This window comes from Pocillopora damicornis, chromosome 6, assembly GCF_964200805.1.
Source record: "Pocillopora damicornis chromosome 6, jaPocDami1.2, whole genome shotgun sequence".
Taxonomy (NCBI): Eukaryota; Metazoa; Cnidaria; class Anthozoa; order Scleractinia; family Pocilloporidae; genus Pocillopora; species Pocillopora damicornis.
In genome coordinates, this window is record NC_142675.1 from 15,013,877 (window position 1) to 15,038,209 (window position 24,333).

Genomic DNA, 24,333 nt, shown 5'->3' on the forward strand with positions numbered 1-24,333 from the left:
CTAAACCATCATCATTCAGGAAAAAAAATATATTAAGATAACTTTTGGCATTGTTTTAGTGATTGTGATTTAATGTCTACCTTGGAATTCTAGAACATTTTTGCGCAGGGAAATCCTTGTATGTTATTTTGTTGATTCACGCAGTTTTAAAATTTTTTTTGTTTTCCTTTTTATGTTTGGTTCACTTTGAGAATTCAATGACCTTGACCTTGCTTTAGCAAACGCTTACCATAGTTTCGATACAGGTAATTGAGATTTTGATAAAAATCCTTAAATCTAATCATCGACAGTAGCGACATGGTTCCATTTGCCTTGTCAAGAAGGGCACGTAGATTTGAGACTAGGTTTAGTTGTGGTATCAAGGACTTTTAATTCCGTGAATCGCTTCATTCTATTTGTCTTGTATCCAGATAAGAGGTCAAGCGAAAGTTGTAGCTTAAGTTGTACCTCGAAGAAACAACTGTGTTAGGAACGTGTATGTGCAAGGAATTCCTTCCGTCAACCACACCTTGTAAAGATCGTCATGTTTGTCAACTTTACCATACATAGTCTCACGCTCTACGCAAAACCTTCGCAATTCCGTAAACGTAGTTTGCTCAACTTTTCCCATTGAAACCTGTAATTAGCAAATTAAGTACAATAGGAACAAAGGGGGCGGTAATCCATTACCAGCCCTACTGTTGATGTGACTGAAAGATGATTACTCTTGAGACACTGTGCATGAGCCATACCCGATCATAATTTGAGTTAATGTTCCTCTACAAGCAAAGTTACATAACTGTGACGAGTGTTTAAGAAAACAGTAAAAAAAAATTAGAAAGCTTTGAACAATTATGAGAAGCATCGAAACATGATTGCAATTTTTCCCAAGTAGAACCTGAAGCAATTCCTGAAAATTGAAACATTAATTTAAATGTGGCGAAAAGTCAGATGTCTCGATGGGAGTTTTCATTACAATCTCTTCGGAGTTTATATTTCTTATCTATTCATTACGATAATAACATTGCTATAATTTTTAATTTTAAAGTAAACATAATCTTGAAACTAATAATGCTTTAAAAACAACTTCATTTTATCCTTGAAATGCTTCCTATTTGTTTTCAATAAGAGTAAGGGTAAGTTTTAGGGCTAAAGTCGTCATGTGCTATTGAGGAGAGCCAAAGATATCAGAGGGTAACTCACATCTTTTTCATTAAAATACAACAATTATAAATAGAAATACGATGTTTTTGTTTTTCAGAGGTGAAAACACAAATATATTCAGGCCAATTTAATGTTGACATGAAACTGTTGATCTCTTGCTGCTTATCACGCGATTACACCAACAAGTCCAAAGGAAACGTTCGCTGGAACGTTCGTCCAGGATTGTATGGGGAAATGTTGAACATGATGGTGGAAATTAAAAACGATAGTAATTTTTAGAAGAAACGCCTTGCTAATCCATTCTGTGGGAAATACACGGCTTAACTCAAACCTGCAGGGAGGCCTTTTTGATGCTTGATGTGCGCCTCGCTGCGGGAGGTGACTTGTGCACCAAAGACGGTAACTTTTCCTGACCAATGTAAAATTAAGAAGATATATCGATAAGACTACACTTAAAGTAGTCAGTATTAGAAGCTGCTCTGCTGTTCGTGAGCTCTGCGTTTTGCCGACCTCCGGTGTTCCGACATCAACGTGGGCGAGGGATAATGAGCTTTTGCACTAAAGTATCTATCGTAATGATGCAAAATATCCACGATAGTGAAATTTTTGGTCAAAAAAGATAAAAACTTCAGAAACCTCGTCACCCAACGATGTAAAGAAGAATAACTCAACCTTGGGCCGACGGAGAAAACAATTTAGGGTATGTTAAGAGTGTTTAAAAGCCACATGCAAATATGTTTGATATGCTCAACCTACTAATACAATTACTGTGATTAAGATTATTATAATTATTGGTAGGAGTAGCATAGGCACGATTATCAAATTCTTACACAGTCTGAGCGCAACACTAAGTTTATAAAAAAAATTTGTCTATCATTTTGTGCGTTTTCAGCTCAATAATTTTAGCAATACGAAAGGTACCGGTGTATTTTTAAAGGTAAGTTCACGGAGGTCCATCGCTTCGAGCGGGTGTATAGCCCTTTTACGGTGTACTCGAGACGTAAAACCTCTTTTATGGGGCTTAAACGTCGTTGATGCTTCTTTGAGAGGCGAAATTCAATTACTGTGGGCTAGATTAGGTACTGAGGCAAATTTCATGCTTGTGCGACATTCAAGTCGAAACTTCAACTTCCCCGCCCACGTGTATTTGAACTTTTGAAAGTTAGTTCCTTTAAACTCCTGTTCCCCGGGGCCGAAATCACGTTCAAATGCCCCACCCAAGGTTATTTTTTTAAAAAAGAAAATTCAGCGACCATGACTTTCTATTCGACCACACTTTAAGACTCAAGACCTTGTACACCTTTTCTTCTGAGTTATTCGCTCGCGAAAAGGAAGTCTTCATATCTTCACATTTTGGGATAAAACACGGTGTATTCCACTGGAAAGATTCGACATTTCCGGATCACATTTCCGTGGGTTACCCATCGAAGTGGGATGTCTTCTCCTTCACATGAAATCCCATTTTGAACACGTCCGTGTTAGGAATAGGTATTTGTTACTAAAATGAGATGCGAAACACGACATCCATTAAGACTTTAACTCATAAAGGCACTGACCTATTTAAGAAGAACACAGAACGAAGTTGTTATTATTTTCAAGCTGACAAGAAAACACATACATCGTACCTTGGCTATTTCCCTACCCCTTTCTCACTGCCACCAAAAACTAAATGAAACATGGTTTGAAAAAAAAGTTGTATTGGAATCCAATGTCTTTACCAGACACCGTGATTGTGTATTGTCGATTGGCCGTGCGATTTGCACGGCCAATCGCATGTTACTTTTCTAATCACGGGCTTGAGTATTTATATAATTTCATGTAAATGTACATGTACTTTGTACTTGTGGTCCCTTTCAAGGGTTCTTCAATTTGACATCAGCAAAAGGCGAAATCACATGTCCACGTCACCGAGATGCTTATGGCACACGTTGGGTGAGTAAGAGGACAAGGTTGTTCCATGCCCCCAAAATGTAGTGGTCACACACACAGACAAGCACCAAAAAGAGACAGAGGGTTTTCTCTAGAGCAGGCCGAAGCTCTTTATCGAGAGTTGGGTATCATTATTCGTATTAGCATGCATCAGTTTACCCAAGATGTGCCTAAAACTAACTAAATGAGAATTTCATCGTAATTGTGGTTGTTGTCACTAGGCTAGTAGATATTCATTTTTTCCTTTCCTGGCTCATAGAGAGAAAAGAAGGAGATATACATATGTGTTTTTTAGTTATCCTACAAACATATGTTTCTTTTACTTACTATACAGCTATTTGCAGAGAATGCAGAAAAAATAATAGGAGTTATGGCGACGAGAGAGCGAAACAAAGCAGACCAAATTGACCAAGAAAGGTAGTGAGAGAGCTGATAACAATGAAGGTGGGAAGAGTGCCCAAAGAAAGAAAGCAAAAAAGAAAATTAAAACGTAGATCAGTTCTGCAGGCCATGGCGGCTGATGTTATCGCAGATGATAGATCAGATGATAGATGGATTGACACTTCATATCATCTGGCAAAGGTATAATAAAGTTGAAAAATAATGAGTTCAATTTGTCGACACAGTTCAGTGATGAACAATATGATTTTATTCAAATTCATTGTTTCGTTTTTCATAAAGATTAGGTATAAAGCTGGTATAGAGCCAGCGAAAGAAGATTAAAAAAATATCTTTAACGAAAACTCTCTCAAAGCAGGAAAGATCGTAGAGTAAACTCAACTAGCAATTGCCTACAGTGCAGACGTCTTATTAGCGAGCTAACGTTATAAGCTCGCGATCGTTTATCCGACCGGCTATATTTGATATAGCGGGGGAAGGGCAAGAAGCCGCCTGCCTGCAGAAGCTGTTAAAAACCGAACACACCCTGATTAGTTGCGCGTCTCTACATTTCCGGAAATGAACAGGTAACCAATCAATATGAGTGGAATTAAAAATCGGAAGTACTGTCTTCTGACAAAAACAAACACACGTAGAGTCAATGAGTGAAAGTGAGGCAGTTTTTTTTCAGCTAGAAAAGACATAGCTTCGACAAAACAAATAACGAATCGAAACTAATAACTTCACAATCAGAGTTCGCCATCTTTCTCTTCTCCAGTAAGAGTGAAATGTCAGAACGACGCTCAAATGACACATTTGGCTTGTGATTGACAGCTGGAACTTAACTTCACCAATCAGGAACTGCGCTCATGGGCGAACAGAGTTTTGCAAAATAACAATGACGTCAGGCAGGCGTAATCTTCACTCCCCCAGCCCCACTCCTCTCTTTATTTTTGACCGTCGACCGCCCCCTTTGCATAAATTTTTTCACTCCCCAGCCTTCCGCTGCCATAAAATTCAATGATGACGGCCATGATGAGGATCCTTTCTTTTCAAAAATTTTCGTTCTCAAAACGGTAAAGAGAAATCAACCCCTCCGAGTGTTAAAGGCGGACCGATTGTTTACATTCTGTGGGTAACCAAATATTTATCCTAGTACCATAAGGTCGCTCAGAGAAATTTGCTTTTGCCCAAAATCAACAAATAATTCCATAATATTGGAAAAACTTTCGAACTTTTCTTTTATTCCAGACGAAATAAGTACTTGGACCTTTATTTCGGACCAATCTGTCTTAGGAGCTGGTCCCAAATACAACTAAGACATCATAACTCGATAATTTTTCTCCTTTGCCTCTTAAATTGACCCCATTTTTTGTTAATTAAATCAATTCTTCCATGAACATTCATTGTTCAAAGTAAATGGTAACTTCTGGATCGAGGTAACATTGGAGATATCAGGTTAACAAGTTGGGTTAAATTTTGTACTCTTCAAGGCAGCGCAAAACGACCTTCGAACGTTGAGATAACTTGTCATGAAAGTCTGTCATTTCCCACATTTGTTGCCAATAAATGTAAAGAAAAAGGGTAGATCTTTTATCTATTTCAAGAGATGTCAGGAAATCTTTACGATGGGACTCGAGTCGAAGTCATAAGAACAAATTCGTTACGCCATATTGGAGGGCAAGTATGGGCAGACTAGGTCGGCTTTACAGATTTTTTGCCAAGCAATAACAAATGGAATTTTTTAATACCGATTTCGTGGTTAGGACCCTAAAATTAGCCTTCATACTAAATTTCAGCCGAATCAGTAAGGTTAAATGGCCGCGATTTTTCGAAAAAGTTCGAATGTTACGGACTATTGCTCTTACTAAATGATATTAAGTGTATAAAACTAAATCTGTCAAACGAAACAGTCGTATTCCTAAAACGACCGTCATATAATGATATATGCTTCTACAATAAGTTTGAGTCGACTGACGAACATGTAAAGTAATGACTTGAATTTATTTCAGTTTGTTCAGTGCTGAAAATGGTGGCCGTATCAACCTGAGGATGGCGAGGTTCACTTACTACAGTTTTCCAATTTCGTCATCACATTCCCTCTCACCTTGTTAAGGAGTTGTTTCAAAGCTCATTTAATATTTCCAAAGAGATCCTGACACTTCCTCTCCGTTCGCCATTTTTCAGTCCAAAGCCATGCTTAGTCCTCATTGTCGCCACTTGGATCATTGCTATGGCTGCCTGTTTCCCAGAACTGATCGCCTTTAAACCTGTCAAGTGTCAAGTAGCACTGAGGTGAGGAGGCGACTGGATTGACGCATTTGAAGAATCTTTTCCCTTCAAAACTACATTGTAACCATCTGCGTTCTATTCTTTTATCTCCATTTGGTCCTGATTACCATACTTCATCTCATTATTGCTTTAAAAACCAAATCCATGAAGACTCTGGGCGAACAATCAATCAACGCAAGAGCACAACGTTTGAAGAGAGAGAGAACAATTCTGAAGCTGTCCTCTCCTGTCGTGTTAGTGTTCGCAGTATGCTAGCTGCCCTGTTCCAATGGGGCTTCGCTTTAGTTTTAACTCGTGAATTGCGCGCATGCGCAAGAGCGGGTTGTAGATACGATGTGGGGAATAGTACTCGATCGCTCGCTCGATTGGTCGATTCCTGTAAAAATTTTTCTCGATTTTAGGCTTTTGAGTGCATTTGATAGTTTTTGGCGAGCAATAAAAAAACGAAATGGCGACCTTTGTTGCTAAGAATAGTGGTGGGGTGAAAAAGAAGCCAATGATAATCTTAAAAGAGTTTTTTTTTCGTTTTAGTTTCAATAAGCGGCGCCAGCCACCGGCAGGCATGCAAGGATTCACACAGAAATAACAGAACAACCTTCGTTTTTCATAAAATTGTCATTTACAATCCTTGAACTTGAAAACAATCCGAAGATTCATTGAAAATATTACTTACTGCGAAGTGCTCGGAGTTTACAGATGTTCAAAAGCTTTTTCTGTTATAACGTGAGATTGAGGACAAAATTGATCATTACGTTTCGTCGCGTATGTTTTTCCTGTGTGAAGCAATAGAAGATACCGGCGACTGACTAAATTACAAGTTAACACGAAAATTAAATAACACCTAAACAAACAATTTTAGCTACCGATTTATACTGAATTTTTAAAGAACAATTTTCCTTTAAGTTTCGAGACAATTTGAACATTCAACGTACTAAAATGTGAAAGTTGTACACCACAAAATTGATAAATAGGCCTGAAATGAAATTATATCTTGTTATTGATTATACGTTGCCTAGCACGTGACTTAAATCTACCCAGGCGGAGATCCAAAATGACGGTGGCAGGCTTGGCTTAGTTATATCACTCAAAACTCGTTCCCGTTTGTCTCATTTGATTAAAAGGGAATCGTTAATGTTTTCATTAACACAGTATTGCCTTGATTTTCTAATATTTACAATGATAGACAGTAAATTTCACTTTTCACCCACATTTATTTCCAACCTTTTCTTTTGAACCAGAAACAAAAATGATAGACGTTTAAAACACATGACATCATCCGCCCTTGTCAAATGTAATAGCATGATCATTTCAATTTTAATGCCTTCTTATCCCAACGTTACTTTGTTTCTTTGCTACATCAGCGAACACTGAACTACTGCTCGTACTTTGGATATGACAATCAACCACAAAATTCCCTAAACCATAATCTAAAAAATCATGTGTCAATTCACGAGTTTGCTCACAGAGCACTTTGATTATCGAATAGTACTGTGACATCGTCCTGTAGTTTTCCATACTATTAGTCGATCGTCTATTTTCTAGCAGGGTCATATCGTGCAAAAAAACTTTTGCATCTTTTTTATTTTCAGCGGAAATTATCGTCAGAGTCTTAAAAATCTGCTCATCTGCTTTTGTCCATGAATTCACATTCCAAGTCTGTTTCGTACTCATCAACCTGCGTTGCTTCAAGTCAAACGTGTTAGAACTAATTTCCTAACACTTGTCGTTCAGTTGACTATTTCTTTTATTCTCTCCTTTATTACGCAAGTTATTACAACGGGGACTAGCTCCGATCTCTCTAGGAAAGTGTGGGTCACCGCTTATAAAGGTGACACTTACGGAGCTGTCAGTCTCTAACCTTCGTCATACTTTTACACTTAACTAGCGAATCATGCTAAGCTACACAGAGCGGAGTTCGCATACTACATAGATACCTTCACGATGTTTACGCTTCACGAAATGTCTTTCTAACTTAAATTTCTTGGTCTCACGGTCAAGTTCGAGTAAAACAAAAATAATATTAGCAATATAAAAATTATAATAAACTTACTAACGAATTAAAATCATACTTGAAAAAATATCTTAAGAGAAAACAGTCCTTTAAGGCTGTTGCATAACAGCAGAATAAACACAAAATCCGGAGAAGAAAGGTACCGCCCCTAAAAGAGTACGTGCTAGCCGCAAAAGTTATCTAATTACAAATAAAGTACGGAAGATGAAAAGTAAAACATGTTTACACCTAAAGTCACCTCTAAGTAAAGGAGGTGTCGAGCGTGGTAAATTATACCTGTAAGACCAAAGCTTTAATTTATTCAAGCAATTGTAAACCTGCTGATAAGAAGCTTAAACGAACCAATTAGTTTCACATCGGAAACTTGAATCGTTGTTTACTAGTATTCACGGCCGGAAAATTGCTTAGGTTTACGATAAAAATTCTGAAATTGTACGATTTTAAAATTAAAATCTTCTATCGAACAATACTTTTAGGACACCTCAACATTTCGAAATATCATTCATCGTTCGAAAAATTGTATAAATTTCTTGCGTTTACGAGACCCGTGTGGTTGATTCACCATCATTGAATAGTTGTTTTTCAGAATTTACGAGCAGAAAATTGCGAGGCTTTGCGTTTAAGATTCAGAAAATTATACGACTTAAAACAAACTCTTATACTGAAAAAACTTTTTAGATATATGAACACTTAAAATAGTATATACCGTTCTAAAGTTTTGGTCCCTATGTCGCAATTAAAGCCCCACTCGAAGTCAGAAAGATCATTTTGTTCTTTTCCAGCCATAATTTGCATCACATTTGCTCATGAAGTATAGTTATAGCTCCAAAGCTAATTTCTTCGCTTGAAAGAGCTACAATATTTTTTTTCGAAATAAAAATCGTTTAATATGTTTTCATTTTTTAGCTCCAAAACGTCTATCTCAATCGGGATGGAACAGGGAACAATGCTGAAAGGTTTGAAACCTCGCATCCTTGTTCAGCACATGAAAATTTGTGTAAACTGAGTAAGTCACAGCCTCACGCGAAAGTTAGACACAGTATACGAGCAACATTACTAATGTAACTTGTAATTGTAAGTATGATTATTATTATGGTTGTAGTTACCATTTAATGTCTTCGCTCACGTACACTTATTCTTCAACAAAACGAAACCAAACGAATCTATACAAAACATGAAGAGAAGCAAAGCAAAAAGATAGAAGCGATCAAAGCAAAACAAAGCGGTAAAAAACGATTGTAACTCAATAACACAGAAATTAACCTGAACTAAACTTAAACGAACGCAAACTACTAGTTTGCTTTCGTTTAAACTACTGTGTCAGTTCAGTTTAGTAAACTGAACTGACGCAGAACTAAACATGAACTAACGAAAACAAAATTAGCCAAACCCATAAATATAAAATGCAAAATAAAACTAGCAAATAAAACAAAGGAAGCACATAATATAAAACTGATTAACTTAAGCTACGAAGACGCAATTATGTACTAACTTGTAATCCTGGCGCCTACAATGACAATAGTAACTTGATGAACTTCTCCTTTGCCAACAGCGCTCTTTTAGTTACCTTGACAATGGTTTCTCCATGGCACCGAACTTCTTTACTGATACAAATATTTTTCAGTTCTTGTTGTATCGATCTGTGCGATATGCATCGAAGAATGTTTCTCTGAAAATTGCTTTGAGATTAGATAATCTTGTTATAATTTTTTCTTCAGTAATATTACAGTTAAAAATTGCATGAAGTATTGATTGATTCATTTATTCATTTGACAGAAAATATCTACAATATTTACAATTCTCATATGTGAATATATACGATTTTTTTTCTAGCAGGAAAGCTCATTAAGAAACCATGAGGCCTATGACTATGAGCCTACCCTGCAACTTAGTGTCAAAATACAGTTTACATGCGTGGACTGTTATATCATTAACGGAACATAGTTAAGATAAAAAGGACAAAAAAAGAGAAAAAAAGGAAATAAATAATATAAATGAATAAACAAACAATAGTTTCAAAAAGATACAAAAATACAAACTCACGCACACAAAAAGCAAGCGGGAAGACACACTGAAGACATCCCACAAAAAACCAGCAAACTATATCTACTTTAAGAAAATCACAAAAAAGAGATAGTAGGGATTTTTTGTAAATTGTGATTGAGAGAAATAAATACTTTTGGCCCCTTAAATTTTAGGCCTATTTTCTAAAGATACATATACTTCGCAGTTTGAAACAAACAATTATCAGGAAACTCCAACATTTGCAAGTCTTTAAAAGGGGAATCAGTGCTAGCATCCACTGACTTCTCTGGAGTGGCTTCTCTTCAAATTGTTCCTAGCATATAAGCATTGGGTTTTAAAGCATGATTTCGTTTGATGTTGTGGAGTCACTAACTACAATGAATAGCCAACGGTAAGGACAAGAATCGAGGAGTACTTGGAATTCTATTTGGATAGGAATGTATTTCATTCGTAGATTCCAGAAATCATCGCCGCAAGAAATGGGACATTTGAGATGCGTAATTATAATACATATTACTAAACATCTGAAGCAAAGTTATCTCTTTCACGGCCAAGTGCAAATGCACTGAAAGTTAAATTTCATTCAAGGATCATTACAAGTAAAGAAGGCACAAAGAATATAAGAGGTGATTTTAAATGACTAGTAACCCCCGACATTTACAGTATGTCGGCCACCAGATAACACATTACTTCTTAACTCATGAACCCCAACTTTGCAAGTAAATCGCTAGAAAAATTCCGCTTCGTAGAAACTGTACGTCCTTCGTCACTTACAAATGATATCGCAACTTTACTAATTGGAAAAGACTCCATGGCTACGTTTTAAAACAATCCTAAAATAAAGTATGAATAATCAATTTTTAGTAAATAATTGAAGGGTCTCTTATATCTGTTTAACTTTTGCTTCAAACCAAGTTACAGCTCTGAAAAATAGAAGATGGTTATGGAGGTGACACTGAGAAAAATTAATGCAAATTTAACGATAGTTAAAGCACGGAGAAAGATGATTGTGGACTCTGTAGGATAGTTAATGAGGGTATTATATCTACTGTCGCACGCCTCGTTTGCTTCAATCGTTGAAAAATTTATCAAAGTGCTCAGGATTCTTTGATTACCTCGACCTCGGTTATCCCAAGAACTAATTACAACGGCTTAAGAATTCTTGCAATTCAGGTTTTAAGTAGACATGCACCAGCCATTGATTCATTACTTTTCATTTATTGCAATTGAACCACTTTGATCCGGCTTGCCAATGAAGGTGTTGCAGAGTGATAACTAAGATCAAACCTTATTTTCTCAGAGGGAGTCCACATAGCTTGTTTCAGAGATCGATGGTGTCTTTCCACGGGGATATCTTTCAAAAAGGAAAATTCACCAAATCAATGGTTTCAATGAAATCATTTTTTTTGTCGATAAAAAATTGCTAGGCAACATTTAACTTTAAGCTTTTATCTCTGTCACTTCGTCAGCTTAAAGTAGGTTCGCTGACCTAAATATTTATTTGTCATTGTTTAAGTCGTTCTAATTCGCTTAGGAACTTTTGCAATCGTCCTCGCACTCAGCCTCATAGAAGAAGTTGCAATTTTTGAATTTAGCGTCTAGTAGAAACAAGCTATACTACTGCTAGAGTTCGGAAATTACCTGTTTATAAAAGTAAGTGCAACCTTTATGGAGACACATTGTATTTTATGAGTGAATTAGACAAGAAACATTATTTACCAACGGCACGGCGAGAGTAGATCTTCGTCCATTAACTCCGGCTCATAATGGAATTCGGAGTGTTGGTCTTAATCAGGCATGGAAAATTCAGTAGAAAACCTGGGGGAAACCATCGAAGCTGACGGAGAAGGAAGACAACCGAAAATGAACTCAGCACATGTGTTTAAATGCCACGGAATGCTTTGGCCGCTGGGTCATCACCTTTGCCATTGTTTGTGTTAAGTATTAGACCATCGAATACGATATCTAGATAGAAGCGTTCAATTGTAAGTGTGCGAAGTAAATTCTTACCCCAGAGAAAGTCATTCTTGATCGATTCCGGTAAGGGTATGATTTGATGATATCCTTACTTTTTTTGTGATGAATAAAATGAAGCAATTCTTGAAACTGGCTTTCAGCAATGCTGGTCCCTATGGCAAAATATATGTGTGGTCACGTAAAAAGATATTGAAGTAGTTTTCGTTAATTGTTGTTATTCTTGCTTTTCACAGAGGCCTTCAAGAAGATGACAATTACCCACAGCTTCTCTATTCTATGTTTTGTCAGCCTCACATTTGGTTAGTTTTATCACAATGTTTATCGCATATATTTTCCAATTTGATAAGTCCCAAAGCAACTGTTAGATTATGAAATAAGCTTTTCAATTAAAGACTTCTACCATGATACCATGCTTATGTAGTATATTTAAGAATTTTATTTAAATAGCTTTTTCCATCCTTACTACCCTATTAAGCTCTCAAATTGATGTACATAGCAACATGCGATCAACTTTTTTCTTTTCTCCTTTTATTTTCAGGACTAATTACCAACTGTCCAGAATGTAAGGGTAAAGGAAAGGATGCTCCTAAGAAATGCGAGGAGAATATCTCCATGGAGGATTGCGGGGAAAATCAAGTTTGTGTGGTGGGAAGTCTCCGTAATGGACGTATTTTTCATCGTGGATGTTTAACCAAAAATCAGTTCGAATCAAAGAAGGCCAAATGCGAAAAAAGTACAGGAAAACGAAAATGTATTGTTGCAATGTGTGATACACCAAACTGTAGACCTGAACTCCCATAGATAGGTCGCATCAGAAAATACAGAGAAATAATGCAGAGAAGATTTACAAAGTATTAAAGTATTGAATCAATTGAATAAAAAAGGTTCTCTTCCCTCTTCGTCATGTATTCCTCGTTGAGGCAAATTACAGCCCGTAATGAGGTTTTAACTGGAGTGAACCGACGTGGCAGTTGTAAAGAAGAATAGATTGAAGAAATGCAAACCAATTAGAAAGGAGAATCTTAAGTTAGAGTTGTGGAGATGTTAAATCCAATAGAATTCAAATGTCACCAGGTCGAGATTGTGGTCGTGGACAGTGCTGACCTAAAGCCATCCTCTTCAGCTAAAAGTCGTTTCCCGAATATATGAGACAGAGCAGAGGTATAAGTTTAACAAATGTCAGCAGAGATGTAGGAGGAAAAAGAAAAGTTTTCAAACCCCCCCCCCCTCCAAGAAAAATTAACCACAAATATTTTTTGTAGTGACAAAAATGGAAAGATCAAAATCGTAGGCCGTAAATTAGCCAAAATTTTAGCCGTTAACCGTAACAAAAGCGGCAGAAAGTCTTTGGCAAAAAAAAAAAAAAAAAAAAAAGGAAAAAATATAGCTTTATTGTTAACTGTAGTTAGAAAGCTTTCTTCGGATGTATAGTCTACCAGGATTTTAGTGAAAGTATAGCGCGTACGAATTTTTCCCAAAGGACACCGCGAAGGTAGGAAGTAACCTTAAAAAGCTAAGGATTTTTTCGATAACTTCAGTAAAATTTCTTACATATTTTTCTCCCTTACGGCCTCTGACACGTTTTGTATAGTCGATCAATATTCTTTATCTATGATTCACACTGTTCAGATTATTTTTCGAGCTTTTAAGCTCTTTGTTCAAATTAGCTGTAGCTCATTAATGCATTGAAATCGAATAGAAACCTAATATATATGATAACAAAACGTTGAGCAAAAACCTCAAATAACGAAGATCGCTTCTAAGAATACGTTCATTTAGCTACCACCGAAGTTTGCTCTCAGAGAGGAAAACGTTCAGACAATGGAATTACAGGTACCGCTCTTAAATGGTTTCACTCGTATTTATCAAACAGGAAACAGCGAATCCTGATTAACGGGAGCTATTCGAGTGACTTTGATCTGCCTCAAGGGGTACCTCAAGGATCATGTCTTGGTCCCTTGCTCTTCACGTTGTACGCAAGTAAGCTCTTCGATGTTGTTGAATCCCATCTCCCTAACGTTCACGCATACGCTGATGATACGCAGCTCTATATCTCATTTAAGCCGGATGGTTCTGCTACTGAGACGGATGCTGTTGACGCTCTACAAGCTTGCATCAGGGACATAAGAACCTGGATGGTCCAAGACAAACTTCGGCTGAACGATGCTAAGACCGAGTTTCTTATTATAGGTACACGCGCACAGTTAAATAAGGTTATGATAAGTGACTTGCAAGTAGGTAATGTAAAGGTTTCTGCGGTTTACTCTGTTAGAAACCTGGGTGCTTGGTTTGATGCAAACATGAATATGACCACACATATTAACAGCATATGTCAGAATATTTATTACCATCTACATAACATCCGGCGTATTAGAAAGTATTTATCATATGATAATAGGAAGTCCATTGTACAGGCTATTATAATGTCACGATTAGACTATTGTAACGGTCTATTATATGGTACGCCCGCTGGTCATCTTGGTAAGCTGCAACGCCTGCAGAACGCGGGTGCTCGGCTGGTATGTACTATATCTAGGTATGATCCTATCACACCATCCCTGATCAACCTGCACTGGCTTCCGGTTACCCACAGAATAGAATTCAAGATAGCAATGCTAGTTCACAAATGTATCTACGGCGTCACACCACAATATCTTTCAGACTTGATAAAAATCAAAGAGAGCTCGCGGTATCAGTTGAGATCATACCGGGGCATACTCCTAATGGACAATACCTATAGAACAAAAAAGACACTCGGGGATAGGGCGTTTGAAAATGCTGCGCCCAAAGTATGGAATCGACTCCCTTTAGAAATCAGACTATGTCAATCATTGAACATTTTTAAAGTTTACCTAAAGACACATCTTTTTAAATTAGCTTTTTATTAGTTCTTTTATTAACTCATATTCTACTTTTATTGTTTTCCGAAAATTGTAAATTATTATTATTATTATCATTACTTGGACTAGCCATTTAGTACTTTAAGATTTTAGTGTTGTAATGCGCACTCGATCATATCTTTATCGCATGCTAGACTGCGCAATATAAGAAATAAACATTATTATTATTATTATTATTATGGCTGCATGTGGGAACACGTTTTGCTAGCTACCATCGAATTTTGCTCATAGAAAGAAAAAACATAACAATTAAAAATAATTAAATACGTGCAACGAAACAGAATAAACCCCATGGCACCTTTTTGAGTTATTAAACAAGAAGTTTAATTTAGCTGCGGCACATTAACGGTGAGAATGGTTTTTCCTTCGTCCACTCCAGATTTTTAATAAAGATATAACTCATGACTAATAAGAATATTCAATGCAAATGTTCATCGCTCTTCTAATTCTGTGCACTTGCAGCGTATGAAAAACGATCCCAAACCTGAATAGTAGAGATCTATACAACAACGAGTTCGCAGAAAACCACATCTGCCCGCTTTGATGTCTATGTTTTCAGACTGCAAGGAACCTGACCAAATAAATCTATTTATAAGTTTATACCTGTTTGGCTTATGTGATTTTTGCATTTTGTATTTTTTACAAAAACGCTTTTCCAATTAAGTGAATCAATAGAGCTGATGAAAGAAATAATTCATTAGTATAATTTTCTCTGCTAATGAGAATTTTTCATTTCGACTTGTTGACATAAGAATCACCATGAATAATTATACATAAGTTCTAACCGTTTTTGGTAAGAAGCCAACTAAACTAAGTTTTTTATCCTGAATGGGTTTGTTGTAAGGGGAACACCCCTATAAATATTGCTGTCTCATCTCTTTTCATTAGGTTTTTACATTTTTGACGACGCCAGTTGCCAGATAATTCTCAATCAAAGTATGCGAATTTACTATTTATTTTTAATTATTTCTGGCGAAAAAAAAATCCATGCAGACAATTGTAACTCATTAACACATTCAAATCAAACAGAAACCTAGACATAATACGAAACGTTGTGCGACGATCTCAAATAACAACATTGCTTCTAGGAACACGTTTTGCCAACTACAACTGAAGTTTGTTCACAGAAAGAAAATCCTCACATACAAAAGTAAGTGTAACGAAATTGAATCAACTCCGACACTTTTTGTGTGTAATTAAACAAAAAGTTTAATTTAACCGCTACTCATTCCTAGTGATTTTATTTTTCCTTCGTCCACTCTTTCCATGTCGTAATAGACTTCGGAACATTGATTTTTATGGGGAAAGAGAAAAAGGGCACCCAAGAAGAAAATCACCGGAGTTTATGAAAGATTTCAAAAGGGGTTTGAACCTTTAACTGACAGATAGGAAACTACTCACCGTGCCAAAGTGTCTCCTCATAATAATTTGGCTGTGTTTCCACCCACGACTTCATGGTCCAAACACTACTTTTTATGGCTAATTTTACTTATTGAGTGGTAAGCTTTTTCTAAGCTCAGTCACATTGAAGCTAGTTTCAAACAACAACATTCCATTTTATTTCTTCTTAATAAGTGACTATACACACCCAATTGCAATAACGTTGTCACTGAAAATAGAAAAGAGCAAAAAGTGATTAAGAGATGACTCAAATAAGTACTATTCAGGAGTCTGCAAATGTCAATCGGCTATCTCATCATAATAATTGGTTTTTCTCATCTCTTTTAATTAGCTTTTTGCATATTTGACGATGCCAGTTATAAACTGAGATATCTCTTCAAATCCACGTATGCGAAGTTACATTTTATGACACGTGAGACAGACGATTATTCTCCGTACGTAGTAATATTCATCACGATGTCTAACCACAACGTTTTTGCCATATTAACTAAAATAGTGTTCAAAAGAAACAATCTTTTCCTAAGTAAGATTCCCACTCTTTTACTGCTCTGTCTCCATGCTGATCTTTGTACATTTGTTTGGCAATCAAGAGCTTTGAGAGCGAGACCTTTGACTCAGGGGTGATATTTAAGGGATTTAGATGCTATTCACTCTTAGGGGTAAAGGGTTAAAGATTTTTTAGATGACTTCAGCAAAATTTCGCAGTTGTTTTTCTTCCCTACAACCCACAGCATGTTTAGTATGATCGATCAATATTCCTTATCTATGGTTCACACATTCCACATTATTTATAGAGCTTTTGAGCTCGTTGTTCAAATTATCTCGAGAAAAATAAAAACATACAGACAATTGCAACTCATTAACCCTTTGAAATCGAATAGAAACCAAATATATATGATAACGAAACGTTGAGCAAAGACCTCAAAGAACGAAGACCGCTTCCAAGAGCACGTTCTGTTCGCTACCACCTAAGTTTGCTCACAGAGAGGAAAACGTCACATTCAAAAGCAAGTCCAACGAAATTGCCGGAAAAAACCCCGGCACTTTTTATGATGAATGATTAAACAAGAAGTTAAATTTAGCCGCTGCACGTCGACGTTGAAAATTGTTTGCCCTTCGTCCACTATTTACATGTCGTTATGATATTTGGGACATTGATGTCTTAAAGGAAAGAGAAAACAGGGAACATGAGGAGTAAATCACCGGAGTTTCTCAAAAGTTTCAGCAGGGGTAAAGGCGTGGAGCCTTCATCACTGCTCACTTTTTGTTCCTCTGATGTATTGAACTGAGTGTCTCCTTATGATAACTTGGCTTTGATTCTTTAACCCACTGACTTCATTTTCACTCCTTTTCGGTTGGTTCCCCGTTGGTTCCCTGTTGGTTCCCGGTTTTCTTCCGTCAAAAGTGACTATACACACCCAATTGCAATAACGTTGTCATAAAAAGAAAAATTAAAAGGAAAAATTAAGTAAAGAAATAACTAATTTGAGAATTATTCAGGAGACTGCAATTGCTCATCACTCAACTAAAATTCTGTGCATCCACAGGACATAAAAATGATCCCAAAACTAACTAGGAATGGAGATGTGTAATATAAACAAGTTTCAAGAAAGTCAAATCTACCCGCGGCTTTAAGACTTTGAGAAAATAAAGCTATTCGCAATTTCGTTCCTGTTTAGCTTATATCATTTTTGTTGTTTTCGTTTTATAAAAAAGCTTTTTTTAACTAGGGGGATCAATAAAGCCGAAAATAAATTAATCATTAGCATGATAGTCTTTGCTGATTAGTATAAAGGGGATAATTTTCTGAAGAATTTCTAATGTATAATTTTTTGCAATGAGTGCAAGTTATGCAGCAAATGACATTGGCGGAGGTGCACGTTAAGTGATCGGTGATTTTAATGGATCTCTTAGATTCCGACATTTTCTCTACGTTATGAATGAAAGGACAAGTTTTGCATCTTGAGCGAGCGCATTTGAAAGTCCTAGGTTGGTCATCGGTTTGAAATAAACTTCTGACCAAAAAGCTGAATACGTTTTTGTCACGTTTGAACGAAATTTATGGAGGTTGCGAAAAGGTAGTACTAGTCTTGTACCAAGTGAATCGTTTTGAAGTAATTTATTGTTTTTAAGAATGATAGACTTACCTGCGCTGTTGTGAAGATGAAATGTGAGAGTGAATGGAATGCGATCAGTGTTTTCCTTCTCAGCCGTTTTTAGTACTTACTATCGATCAATTTGTTGGACGCGGTGGTGGCCCGCTTGAACGACAGAAACAGGACAGCCACGTTTATCGAAAAACTGGCACATTGCCTCCGATTTTTCGGGAAAACCAGAGTCGTCACTGCATAGATGACGAAGTCTGAGAAATTGTCAAAAAGGTATGGAATTCTTGTCGTGTGATGGATGCGAAGATGAATGCAATAAGTAACTATGTGAATCTGTAGGTTTGGATTATACACTAGTGCATAGATCGTTGCCTTCAATTGAAATTTTGATGTCCAGAAAAGCCAAAGAAGTGTCGAAAATTTTACGAGCCGGGTGAAAGGAATTGATGGCGGTTATAAATTGAGTGAGCTCCTCTCTCGTAGAAGAGGTAGCGCCGATGCATTTGTCAATGTAGCGACCGTAAAGTTCAGGTTTGGGGCCCATGTATTGTCTAAAAAACTTGTGTTCAATGAAACATACGAAAGATTGGCGTAGCTGGGTCCTATTTTAGTACCCATGGCTGCGCCATTAGTTTGTTTGTAGTAGATGCCGCTGAATGAAGAGCAATTGAGTGTAAGTACTAGTTCGGCTAATAGTGTTTCAGAGCTAGGTTCCTCAACAATGCTTTAGGGAACCTTTCGTTTATGGTAATGACAGTATAAAGAGACGTAATATCCACTGAGAAAGTAAGTTTGTTTTGGCTAAGGATATCAAATTCACGGAAAATTGCAAATGTTGGCTGTCTTTGATGTATGATGGTGAATTTTGGACGATAGGTGCCATAATTTTGTCTAAATAGCTGGAAATAAATTCGGTGAGACAACTGCAGACAGAGACGATGGGGTCGACCTGGGTTGTTAGGTTTGTGGATTTCAGGTAAAAATTAAATACATGAAGTTCTAGGAGTGGTGATAGTGAGATTTTTTGCAGTGGTCGGAAATTCTTATTTAGCTCTTAGATCGTTAGCCGTGTTTTTGACAATGTTTTGGTTGATGAAAGTGAGATCTTTGTCAACTTTTGCATAAAAAGAGGTGTCAGAATGGGAACAAAATTTAAGCCCTCACTGAGCACTGATTTTTCTGAATCGGAAAGCGGTAAATTTTCTGGAATGGAAACTACCCATCACCTTTTTAATCAGCTTTTTACATTTTTAGCGATGCCGGCTATAAAATGAGATATTTCTTAATCAAATGAAACGAAGTTTCTTTTTAATTTGAACGTCGATTTGTTCAATTCCGATCTCTATACGTATTTTGGTTGGGTGATATTCTGTGTAAATGGCCCTGAAGTACATGGATCAGTAAAACAAACATTATTACTGAACTATTCAAATAGTCTAGACGTTGTTAGTTGTTTTCATTCAACAGAGTCCTTTGAAAAGATGGCAATTCTAAAGAGCTTCATTATCCTTTACTGCTTTATCAACCTCACAATTGGTGAGTGCATATGATGTGTTTATGAAAGATAACAATTTCACGACCATTATGATAGGTACTTTGAATGTTGTATTTGGGATTTTTAAATTCAAAGGAAGATGGAAACTTGCATTTATTAACACTTAAAAGAGCTAACGAATGTAAGCTTTTGACTTCCTTGGAATTTTAACCATTTGAATATTTTGTAGTTGTACAACTGCATGTTCTTCATAAAGCTATCTTTGGGAAGGTTCATCAATTCATATACCTCTATGAGCCTGTTTTAATCATTTACGTGTCACAATGAAATCTTTTTCATTTTCTTCTCTCGACTCATTTCTAGGACAAGTCATCAACTGCCCAACGTGCGTGGGCACAGGAGGAAACGCTGCTCAAGATTGTGAGAATAAGATCGTAATGCGAGATTGCAAGGAAAAAGAAGTGTGTGCGATTGGTAGTGGCAATAACTATATTTGGCGAGGGTGTATTTCCCGATCAAGGTTCGATGGCATGCAGCCAAAGTGCCAGAAAATTAAAGAGAATTGTGTGATGGCAATGTGTGATACAGCTAATTGTAGACCTGAGCTCCCCACAAGAAAATAATTATTGCGTAAAAGGAAAGAATGATTATGATGTATTAAAACAACTGCAAAATGCAAGTGAAGTGTTTCTTCTTGATTTTTATATTTAGCTGAACTCAAAGGACATTTTGAAGAATTTTAAACCTCCTACGTGTTAGATTTTTAACCATAGTGGTCGGACATCTTGCGTTGCGTAGTACATTTTTGTTACGAGCCCCGTTAGGTCGAAGAACAATGACAATAAAAAGTAGTGAAAGTAAAAGAAAAGCGACTAGAAAAAGTCCAAGCACGAGTTATTCACTCTGAACTAATTGGCTTCATGAAAGGAAGATATTTTGATCAAATTAAGATATGCGAGTGATTAATATACTGATTGGAGTCCAATTTGGTCCGATATTTAAAAATTAGCTATCGTGAAATAACCAAATGTCATTAAAAGCTCCCTTCAATTGATCTCTGACATCGCATACGACAGCGCTATGAATGAAATTTCTCTGACGTGGCTTTCAAAAGCTCTCCTACTATTTTAAAGATTTTGCTTGATCGTATTCTCTATCGTCTCGTAAAAGGAGCTGCCTAGATAAACTAAAGCGCAAAATTATTGATATCTCATCTACAGAAAGGTAGAAAAAGTATTTGGGCATCCGGGAACAAAACAAGAGCGTTCTAGCACAATGGTATTTAAGACTTAGCTCTCAGTGATTTTGCCATAAATCAGTCTTTGTCTTATGTGTGCGTCTATGAGCTGAACTTTGTGGAATTCACCTGTGACTCATAAGTGAGAATTACATTTAATGACATAGTTACGTTGCGCATGATAATTTGTGACGCTAGTCTATGGTATTAACATGTAAGACTCATGGAATGAGCTTTATTTTTAAAAGAACCCGATCCCTAACGCAAACAAAAAGACGAGAGCGACCGCGTGTGGGTAAAAAAAAATGGATATCACATACCTTTTGATGGCTCTGTAAAGTACTCATTCTGTACCTTACTCAATGAAAAGCTAGCAACCAGCTTATGAGATAAGAACAACGCTGTGATGATGAAGTGAGTGGTCTAAGAAAAATAAAGCATTTGTCCGGTCAGTTCATGAGTGATGGCGCCACATTGAAGAAATGTAAAATGGTTTCCGTGTTTACATAGCCTGATGTAAACACGCGGGAGGTTGGGAGAACACGAAATAAGCGTAAGGAACCACGACGCGAAGCGGAGTGGTTTCCAGCTTATCGAGTGTTCTCCCAACCTTCCAAGTGTTTACATCAGGCTATGTAAACACGGAAACCATTTTACATTTCTTTTATAAACTAACTAATGAAAGAGCCTCTTCTTGCAACGAAGGAAAGCGACGTGCTTGTTGTTGTTGTTCATTTGGCTTTTCGGCCGTTTCTTGAATACTGGGAAAATTAAACTCCAAAGAAAAATAAGGAAAATCTTCTTCTTCCATTACTGTACTCAAAACAAACTTAAAGAAACTGAGTTACTACTAAATAAATAGCAAGTAGAACTCCGCGTGAAGATTTAGTATAAAATAAAAAATATAAAATAAATGTTTTTAGTCGTCGTGTCGCCAACATCTTGATAATTCCTAGTACAAATGATACGATCGCGCATAGACAGACATATAGACAGACATATATTTGGATAAATAGGTAGATAGGTAGATATATAAATATACATACGGACAGACTGAGATAAATAGAAAGAAAGATAGATAGATAGGACGATAAACAGATAGATGATAGATAGATAGATCGACAGGTAGGTAGATAGATAGACAGATAGACACACCGACAGATAGATAGATCGATAGACAGACAGATATATAGAGAGATAGATATATAGCCAGATAGATAGATAGATGTATGGACAGATAGATATATAGACAGACAGATAGGTCGATCGAAAGGTAGATAGACAGATAGATGGATATATAGAACGATCGACAGATAGATAGATATATAGATAGACTGATAGATAGAACGATTGAGAGACACATAGACAGATAGACAGATGGACATATAGAACGATTGACAGACAGACAGACAAATAAACGGTTGTGAATATATGGAAGTCATATATTTCAACTGCGGCTAAAGACGTGAATATGAAAGCGATCTTCGCTGTAGTGAACACTACTTAAGTAGTAGCGAAAAGAAGGCCTGAAAAAAATTCAGGCCTGTACGGAATTTGAACCCATGACCTCCGCGATACCGGTGCAGTGCTCTACCCACTGAGCTAACAAGCCAACTGAGAGCTGGTCACTGTGTTGTTTCCAAATAAACCCGTGAAGTAGTGAATAAACGGTTGTGAATATATGAAAGTCGTATATTTGAACTGCGGTTAATTGCTTGAATATGAAAGCGATCTTCGTAGTAATGAACACTGCTTAAGTAGTAGTAAAAACAAAAAAAAAGGAGAAAAAAGAAAAAAGAGAACGAAGTGAGCAAAATATGGTCAAGTACAATTGAACCACGATAAATTGGAGCTGACATCAAAATATTTTGTATGCTTCGGGAACTTTGTATCCGAAAACATAAACTCTTGAAAAACCATCGACCTAAACGTTACCTAACTGTCTGTTTTTGAACCACCTTTTTTTGATAAAAAATTAAAAGACACCAAATGTGAATGGCATGACCGTCAAGTTTAAACGTTGTCTTTCAAGTCCTCCTTAAAAAGTACTATACGCTAGAAAGCCTTTTTCTGTGGCTTTTTTTTAAAAGTAGTCAGCAACTTCAAGTCTCTATTTTTTACTTTTTCGATGATCTATTTTTGTTACATAAACGATTATGTAAAATATGACTTGATTAAAATGACTGGGACTTTAAAAGTGCCTATTAATTATGCGAGTCTGATGAGCGTTTACTTTTTGCATTTTAATTATATTTACCTTTAAAAGCCTTCCTTGGTTGTTTCGGCCTCTATTGAAAGGTAGAGGAACACAAGAAAAAAAATCTCCCTAATTGCCTTCATATCCATTTGGTTCCTAGAAGAAAGAGGAAAAAGACATCATAACTTATGCGCGATTGTGTAAAATGCACAAATAACACGTTTAATTATAACAGGTCATTTCATCATCTTTTATCTTTTAGGTCATTTAACTTAGTGATGGTTAAAATAAAATTGTTCTTCACTTTAAATTTCAACATAACACGTTAGGCCAAATTGTCGTCTATTTATTTTCAAAAAAGAACTGTATTTTCTTTTAATTCAGATTCAAATTCATGGTTAAACAGTCTTGCTTCTAAATGCAAGGCTAAACGGCTCGTTTTGATAATTGGGCACTCCTACCAGCGAGTCTCCTTGTCTACCAACGAGATAATTCAGGTCTAGGTTTAAAAGTAAATATATTTCTGCTATCTTCAGCTTTTCATATTAAAGCTCGATTTCGCAAATGCATCAGATTATGATTGACAAATATCAAGCTTCAAGTGGCTAGAGAATGACGAAAACGGTAAGAAAATTATCGTAAATGTGCTTACAATTTGGCATCTACAATTACTTTTCGTTCCTTGCATTGTTTAAATATAATTACGGACATTTGTGTAGGGAAGGCCCTACTCTTCAAGTTCAATAATAAATACCGGCGTGACATAATTGTTACACAATTGTTATAATTTTTTTTTATTGTAATTACACCAACAAAGGCCTAATAACACTAAACTTTTTATGAAGAAACCATTCTTAAAGTAACATTTTATTTTGAGACATACTGCTCCTTAAGACTTTTATCTTCCTTCATGATTTGGTTAGAGAATACGTCTTAAAATTAAAACGTTTAGTAGCTCGCTATTTTTCTGCATTTTAGATATTTATTGCTGAACTTTATACCATTATACTCCAACGTCGCGGCGAGGATTTGATTATCATTCCCATAGAGTATAAGCAAAAGCTATAACCCTTCCATGGTGAAAGTGCAGCACTAAAAATTATATTATCTTGAGGCTTCCATCGTAATATATCAGCACTTATCCAAAAGAAAATTATTTTTGACAACTGTAACGAGAGCTTCGTGGGAGCCTCAGGAAAACAACTTAGGCATACTATCCTTCAATAAGGTCGTTGCTTTG

General features: G+C 36.4%; 2 pseudogenes across 1 annotated transcript; one reads left to right on the forward strand and one right to left on the reverse strand.

Annotated features, from left to right (window-relative positions):
• The first annotated feature begins 11,279 nt into the window (after positions 1–11,279).
• On the forward strand, positions 11,280–20,317 carry LOC149044130 (uncharacterized; annotated as a pseudogene). The gene is made up of 6 exons (XR_016188024.1): positions 11,280–12,054; positions 12,294–12,606; positions 13,629–13,989; positions 15,685–15,805; positions 19,632–19,700; positions 20,023–20,317. The product of XR_016188024.1 is annotated as an uncharacterized LOC149044130 (transcript).
• Positions 17,092–19,582, reverse strand: LOC149044131 (uncharacterized; annotated as a pseudogene).
• Positions 20,318–24,333: the final 4,016 nt, after the last annotated feature.